This window comes from Myripristis murdjan, chromosome 8 (genome assembly GCF_902150065.1).
Source record: "Myripristis murdjan chromosome 8, fMyrMur1.1, whole genome shotgun sequence".
Classification (NCBI taxonomy): Eukaryota; Metazoa; Chordata; class Actinopteri; order Holocentriformes; family Holocentridae; genus Myripristis; species Myripristis murdjan.
Window position 1 is genome coordinate 34,560,145 of NC_043987.1, and position 8,032 is coordinate 34,568,176.

The window sequence follows — 8,032 nt, forward strand, 5'->3', positions numbered from 1 at the left end:
AGGTTGTGCTGGACGAGTGCCAGTTGCTACCGTCGTCTGTCTGCCGTCACTGTCGCAAAAGTCGTAATGCATTATGATATCGGCAGAGGAAACCCCTGAGTGCCAGAGTGACGTCAGAAACACGCGCTTTCAATGCCAATGCTTCCCGTGGTCCAATCATGTGCGCGCCTCTCTCCCTCTCTCGCTAGTGTGCGTGCGTGCGTGCGTGCGTGCGTGTGTGTGTGTCAGACAGAGAGGAGGCAGAGACATGGAACAGTTGACAGTGAATATTGTTCCATTCATAGTTAAAATGAGAGCCAGTGAGTTTGACTGATGTCCTGATCAAATGACGAGCTCAAAGGGAGCCAACAGACACTGAAAACACTGAAAGCAGCATTTTCCTCACGTCTATAAAGAGGCCATGTTTTTAAAGTCCCCGAGAAATGACCTCCCGTGACCTCTACTTCCTGTCAAACAGAGCATCTTAAACAGTGACGTCATCCTGCTCTGGTGGCTGTCAATTAAAGTTTCAACCAATAAAACCTTCCCAAATGTGTAAACATCCTCTCTCATCCACCTGTCCCTTCAAAATAAAACTGAGATCCTCCTGGTTTGCACTTGTTAATGGTCCTTCCCTGCACCATGCCCCGCCCAGACTTCCTGTTTCCACAGGAAATACATCAAATCAAGACAGTAAGAGTCCATCTCATGGGGTCTTTAAAAGCCGAGGATGTGGTTTTCCTCATTTCAACTCAAGTGGCTCATACAAAGAAAAAAAAAAAAAGCCTCGTGCTGGAGATCTTTCGTACTCGGTTGTGATGAGAAATCTGAGGAGGACCTTTATTAAATAAATGAATGAATAAACAAACAAACAAACACCCTTACATCTATCCGTCGATCTAACTAGCCCATATATAATTATAGATAGATAGATAGATAGATAGATAGATGTGCGTGTGTGTGTGTGTTAGAGAGAGAGAGAGAGAGAGAGAGAGAGAGAGAGAGAGAGAGAGAGAGAGAGAGAGAGAGAGAGAGAGAGAGAGCAGTTTGTGTAAATATGATGATATGATGCATCCAATTCTGTGAAAAGGTAGCCTATAAAATAAGTAAACAACCACACTTTTTTGTAAACACGTTGTTTGTGTATCATATATATTTTTTTATTTGTTTACTCGGTTACATCATTAACACTGGAATCATGAACACACACTGCCAGTTGTTTTTAAATTGATAACGACGGTCATATTTAATGATCAGGCTCTTTAACAAGGTGGATGAGAAGCTCCTTTTCTGTTTCAGGGTTTCCAGTGTGTGAAGCCCGCCTCCGCCGCCACTCCTCTCTCCTGCCAGTGTTTCGCTACTATTTTATTGAAAGTGTGGATGTCGACAAGAGTCCACATCCTGGATTTGATTATAATTGGGAGTGAATGGGCTGTACCGGCGCCAGCGTTGACACAAGCAAAAAGCCAGAGAGCGAACTGTGGCCGGTAAATGTTAAAGTGCTATTAAACGGCCTGCAAATTATATGGAAACCCTCCGCCAGTGACAGAGAGACAGAGAGAGAGAGAGAGAGAGAGAGAGAGAGAGAGAGAGAGAGAGAGAGAGAGAGAGAGAGAGAGAGAGAGAGCAGATTTACAGCTTCACGGCGGCGCGCTGCACTTCATAAAAACGTATTATGTTTGAAAATGAACGGGAGCGACGTTCATCATCACAACACCCATGTGCGCGAGGACGCCCGTGGGCCCGAGCAGGCAGATCCCACACACACACACACACACACACACACGCACGCACGCACGCACGCACGCACGCAGCATCATTATGAAGGAGCTGCAGATAAAGTGCGAGTCAACTGATAAAGTCAAAAGACTCCAAATTGCTCCAGGAACAGAGAAGCTGCGCGTCGTCTCCCTGCTGCTGCTGATGTGTGGGTGTTTGACGTTACCAGCGCCCCGTGCGTCGCTTTAACGACGTCAGCGCCTCAAAAAGTCAATTAAATTCGAATCAAACAAACCCCCAAAAGACCTGGGACACGGAGAGAGAGAGAGAGGGGATAGGGAGGAGGGAGGAGGGCGCCCTGTAAATTGCGCACAGAATATGAGCCATTACGCGTTAAAGTCTGTGCATAAATGTGTAATTATTTGCTTGTGCTTCAACAGTGAATCCTAAAAGAGCAAGAAGTCTCCACTGAACACGCCGTCAAACCCACCCAGGAGCAGCAGGGGGTCTGTGCGTAATTCTAGTCCACGTGTGTCAATGGATAGGCCTAGTTTCATCAGTGCAGGGTAAAAAAAAACATTTTAGATAATGAATGCAATACTGTTTCACCTCTCGTTAGTCTGTTCAGCTACACTCCAAAAAAAAAAAAAAAAAAAAAAAAAAAAAAAGCAGGAGGAAGCAGAACCTGCAGACTGATAGCTGTTGAAGTGCTGGGTGCGTTTGGTTTCCGCCTCCTCTCTGTCCTTTTTTGCGCGCGGCTGTGCGGAGTGAAATCTGGCGTGATTCAGGCAGTTTCAGGTTCCTGTGATCTCAAGCGTCCAGCCCAACAACTTGAAACTACCTAGATCACGCGGCAGGGAGGGTGACGTCACCTCAGGGGGGTTGTCACGGTCCTGGGCCGGTAACGGACACCAAAACACACACCCGGTTCTACGGGCTTCAGGCGAATCTCTGAAACAAACAGAGCAAGGCACACTAAAAAAAAACAACAACAACAACAGCAACAATAATAAAAACAACAATAACAATAACAACAACAACAACGACAATAATAATGATAATGGTAACAACAACAACAGTAATAATAATAATAATAATAATAATAATAACAATTTCACAAAATCCCCATTACACACCAAGTCGTCTGCTAGGGAGTAAGTGATTATAGGTTATCTGTAGATACCTTGTTTTAATAAACATATCTAATTATTAGTTACTAGATATCTGTTAATCCATAATGACTATTTTCTCATTAATTCCTGATTAATATGAATAAGGTGCTAAATATCACATAATCATTACTTCCTCATTAACCCATATGCAAAGTATTATGTACAGAAAATAAAGTAGCAAAATGAAGTAATGGATCATGAGTGGTTTCTACAGTAAATGATTTTTATTTTACTAGTTACTTTTTTGTCCCCTCAAATAAAGGTGAGCATCACTATAAATAATTGACAAATACTTATAATAAATGACTTATTACTATTTGAGCACCCTGACTGCATAATATCTTTCCTGCACTTTTAATTTTTGTCTTCCCCCGGTAGTGATGCATTAAAACGTCAGTAGTAATCAGTTACTTAACTTGACTTGATGGGACACAAAAATGGTAAATAGCGCGGAGGTAATAAGGAACTAATGATGTGCTATTGTTTATGTGCCATTTAGCACCTCGTTTAAAAAAAATCATGAGGACGTGAGGCATCACTAGTAACACTAACACTCAGTGTGATGCCCTGCCTCACTTGAGGCGGCGCCAAACAGTTCAACGGAGGCGATAAGGAAGTGATGGTTATGTGCCGTTTAACTCCTTATTCAAAGTTAATCAGGAGCGGATCATTGTGTGGATTCACACATTTTCAAGAAACTAATAATTAGACAGTGTCTCATTAATATATTCACCAGTCTGTTCTCAAATAACGCATCACTCTGGATGATTCAGGAGCTTCCCGTTAAGTATTTGTTGACTAGCAGTTGGTTGCTTGTCCAGGATTTTGTGTGTGTTATCGTAACGCCAGTACAATCTCCACTGAAACCAGTCAGAATGACATGTTGTAAAACTGCACTCGGATGTGACTCAGAAACTCTCTGTCAGAATCAACAGGAAGTACATTCTCTAGAGGAAACGCATGTGGAAAAGTAATGATAAAATTCTCATATGAAGCCAAAAGATGTGAAAATTGCATCTCTAACAGATTTTAGACGTGACGCCAAAACAATCCGATGGAATCAATACACATGATGTTTTCTCCAGAGGCATTTTTGATATATGACACCAAAACTCCACTGAAATCAATATTATCTATATTTTCCTTTAAGCAGCATTTTAGGTGCAGCTCTGCCTCCATTTAAACCAACAGTAATGACATTCCCCATTTGGAAGTGCAGCAACTGCTAAAGAAACAAAGCTGAGCAGATATTTTCTCTCATAAAACTGTTTTTTTTTGTTGTTCTAGGATTTCCCAAACTATGGTCCGGGGACCCCCACAGGTCCTTGAGGCAGTCCAAGACGGTCCAAGGGGAGGGCCAAATGGGAATAATTTAATGTCAGTGTTGGCTCATTTGATTACAGTGGGTATGGGGAACCTCTTTTCCAGATCATATGCTGTGTTGAGTCTCGGTCCACCAGCAGGAGGCCGGACTGTATTTCAGCTGTAAATCATATTTAACGAGCAAAATCTCCTCAGAACCGGGTTTCTGCTCAGACTAATGAATATCAAACCGGGCGAGCTTGGCGTATTTAAAAAAAAAAAAAAAAAAAAAAAAAAAAAATCAGTTTGGAAACCTTTGAGTTATCCGGCGATCATCGTGTTGCGTGGGGCTAAAAACTGTCAGGGCGACGACACATGACAGAGCTGGTGAGGGAGCACGGGGAGACGGGAAACGTCGCCCTGAGCTGGGATGTAGATCAATACATAAAAGAAGTATTGTGCGGGTAATATAAGAGACGCGAAAAAATATATAGTTTGTCATCTTTCCCAGTTTATCGTGTCTAAGAATCAGGAGGGAAAACCGGCAGCCTGTCAGAGAGAGAGAGAGAGAGAGAGAGAGAGAGAGAGAGAGAGAGAGAGAGAGAGAGAGAGGCAGAGAGGCAGGGAGAGAGAGAGAGAGGCAGAGAGGCAGGGAGAGAGAGAGAGAGGCAGGGAGGCAGGGAGGCAGGGAGGGAGGGAGGGAGGGATGGAGAGAGAGAGAGAGAGAGAGATCTGCAGACAGTTCCAGGAGGCGCAAACATTCCTTTGGAGTGTCTTTTGTTGACCACCAATAAGGCAATAAGGGGCAATAGGGTGGCCGTAAAACCGCACTATACAGTAATATACACCGCTGGTACATCCGCCTCCTCCACTTCCTCCAGCCGCCAATAAACTAGCTGGTCAATTACCCCGCTGAAGAAAGGAGAGGACGAAACTGGGTGGGGGAGACAGACAGAGACAGTCAGACGGACAGAGCCCGAGCCGACAGAGAGACAGGACTGAGACAGATTTGGAGACAGTGTGGCGCTGCACCAATGTTGCGCTCTCAACATGGCGCCTCCAGGCCCACAGCGTGGGAACCCAGACCTCTCCTTTCTTCTTTTTTTATTCTCTCTATCCCTCTCTTCTCCCTCCATTTCCTCTTCTCTTTTATTTCCTCCTGCCCGCTCCTCTCATTTCCCCTCCACACTTTTCTCTTTTCCTCCCCTCTGGTTTGCATTACGCACTGCTCTCCTCTCCTCTCCTCCTCTCCTCTTCTCTCCTCTCGTGTCCTTTCCTTCCTTTCCTATCCTTTCCCATCCTCTTCTCTTCTTTCCTCCTCTTTGCTGTGCTTTCCTTTCCTCTCCTCCTCCTCTCCTCTCCTCCTCTAACAAACGGACAGCAGCTGGGTCTTGCAGCAGCAGAGGAAGTTCAGCCATGTGTTCCTGATCAAAGCTTCACATGGAGACGCGGCAGGTCGCTTCTCTTACCGACATACCGACGCACAGAAGCCAAACTGCCGCGTTCGGTCAGGGGATATCCCGGGGCTTGTGGTCAGAGCGACCAGGACCGGTGACCGGTCCTCTGGACGGCCGCTGTCCAGCACGCGTGACCAGTGTGAGCAGCCGCTCTGTGGATTAGAGCTGAACTACAGCACCACAGCACAGTTTAGCCTGTATCTAATCCAGCTGTACTACTACTAATACTGCTACTGCTACTACAGCTAAAACTACTACTACGACTAGGCTACTACTGAAACTACTACTACTGCTACTGCAATTACTGCTAGGCAACTATTGCCACTCCTACTACTACTACTACTACTACTACTACTACTACTACTACTACTACTACTACTACCACTGCTACTGCAACTATAATAGTACTACTCCTAATACTGCTACTACTATTAGTGCTACTAATATTGCTGCTACTGCAACTACTACTGCTACTAATGCAACTACTACTACTACGCTGCTACTACTACTTGGCTACTACTGAAACTACTACTACTTTGGTTGCAATTAGCCTACTGCTAGGCTACTACTGCTGCTGCTACTACTGCTAGTATTACTACTTCTTCCACCACTACTACTGCAGCTACTGCTACTACTACTACTACCACTATTAATATAACTAGGGTAATAACCAGTTCTACCAACGACAACAACAACAACAACAACAACAACAATAATAATAATGATGCAAGTACTCTTGATTCTGATGCTACTTCCTACCAGTACTGCTGCCACTGCTAGGATGTGTACTACAACTGATACAACTAATGCAAATAGTACCTTTACTGCAAATAATAATAACAATAACAATAATATTAAGCAATTACCAGGCTTACTGCTACTATTGCCACTACTGCTACTGCTGCTGCTCCTGCAGCTTACACTTCTGTTGCTACCACTACTACTAGTACTACTATTATGACTACTACTACTCCTCCTCCTACTACTACTACTACTAATAATAATAACAATAACATTAGTGCAACTTATAGTACTACTGCTACTGTCTCTACTACTCTGTCTACTGTTAATATTACTGCTTCTCCTATTGCTACTGCTGCTAAAATAAACTGCCTGGGGTTAAACGTCTGTGAAAAGCTCTGCAGACAGACAGAGCTGGTCTGGTCCAGGTGGCTGTCTCTCCAAAATGTGGTCTCTTACCCTGCATTTTGAACTGAACAGCGGCTTTTACTGTGGTGAGAAACTGAAACACATGAAGCTCATCAGGCTGAACAGTTGAGGTGGAGGGCTGGGCTTCCTCCACATTATGGGGAACAATGGCAAATACATACATTTTTGTTTTGTTTTGGTTGTTTTAAATGAAGTAATTCAAATTTGTGGAGAAACTGAAAAATCACTTTTGGGCCTGCTGGGAATCAAACAGTTAATGTTTTCTGCTGGAAAACGAATTTGATCTTATAAAGATCATCATATCTGTATCTGTGAAAGAGTGTGAGATGAACCAAATTTATGAAAAGTGTGTTTGTGTGTGTACTCAACTGCCTGCCAACAAGCAACCATCTCTCTCTCTCTCTCTTTCTCCCTCTCTCTCTCTCCCTCCCTCCCTGCCTCCCTCTCTCTCTCTCTCTCTCTCTCTCTCTCTCTCTCTCTCTCACTCTTTCTCTCAGCACCATCTGTGTCTGTGCTTTTCAACTTGAGCCAGCAGGAAAAGGGATTAATCAAAATTCAGATATAGAAATGAGACAGCAGCTCTCACAGGAAACATTAGAGCAGTGAAATGTTTCCCACAGGTTGGTATAACTGCAGAACAATAAAACCATAAAACTAAAACAAGAATCTGAGGATTTATGTTGGCACGCTGCGAATGTGAAATCACAGCCATTTACTACAACTATCACTGGATGTGAATACTGCTGCTAATATTAACACTGACACTGCTGCAGGAATGACTGGGACTGTTGGCAACAACAGCAACGGCACAACTACTGCCACGGCTACTATTACTACTAATAACAAAACAACAATAATAACCACAATAATACACATAATCATAATGAGTACTTGGTAAATTGATCCCTAGTAAGTTCCATAATGTCTTTTTGGGTAGACTTCGCCCAAAGTGTGATTAATTAAACTGTGACTACTACTAATAAAAATGTTAAAAGTTATGTTATTCAAGTTACAGTAAGAATAACAGAAAATGAAATGATGATGATCATTATTGTCATTAGCATGCTAACAAAAGCACTAGTAGTAGTAGTAATAGTAATTTTATTGATATTAACATTACTATATTATTATATTACAATAAATGTTGTATATTATATTCTTAAAACATGACAATAATAACAATTATTTGAAGGTAAAGCAGTTCTATAATATCCATGGATTTACTACAGAGTT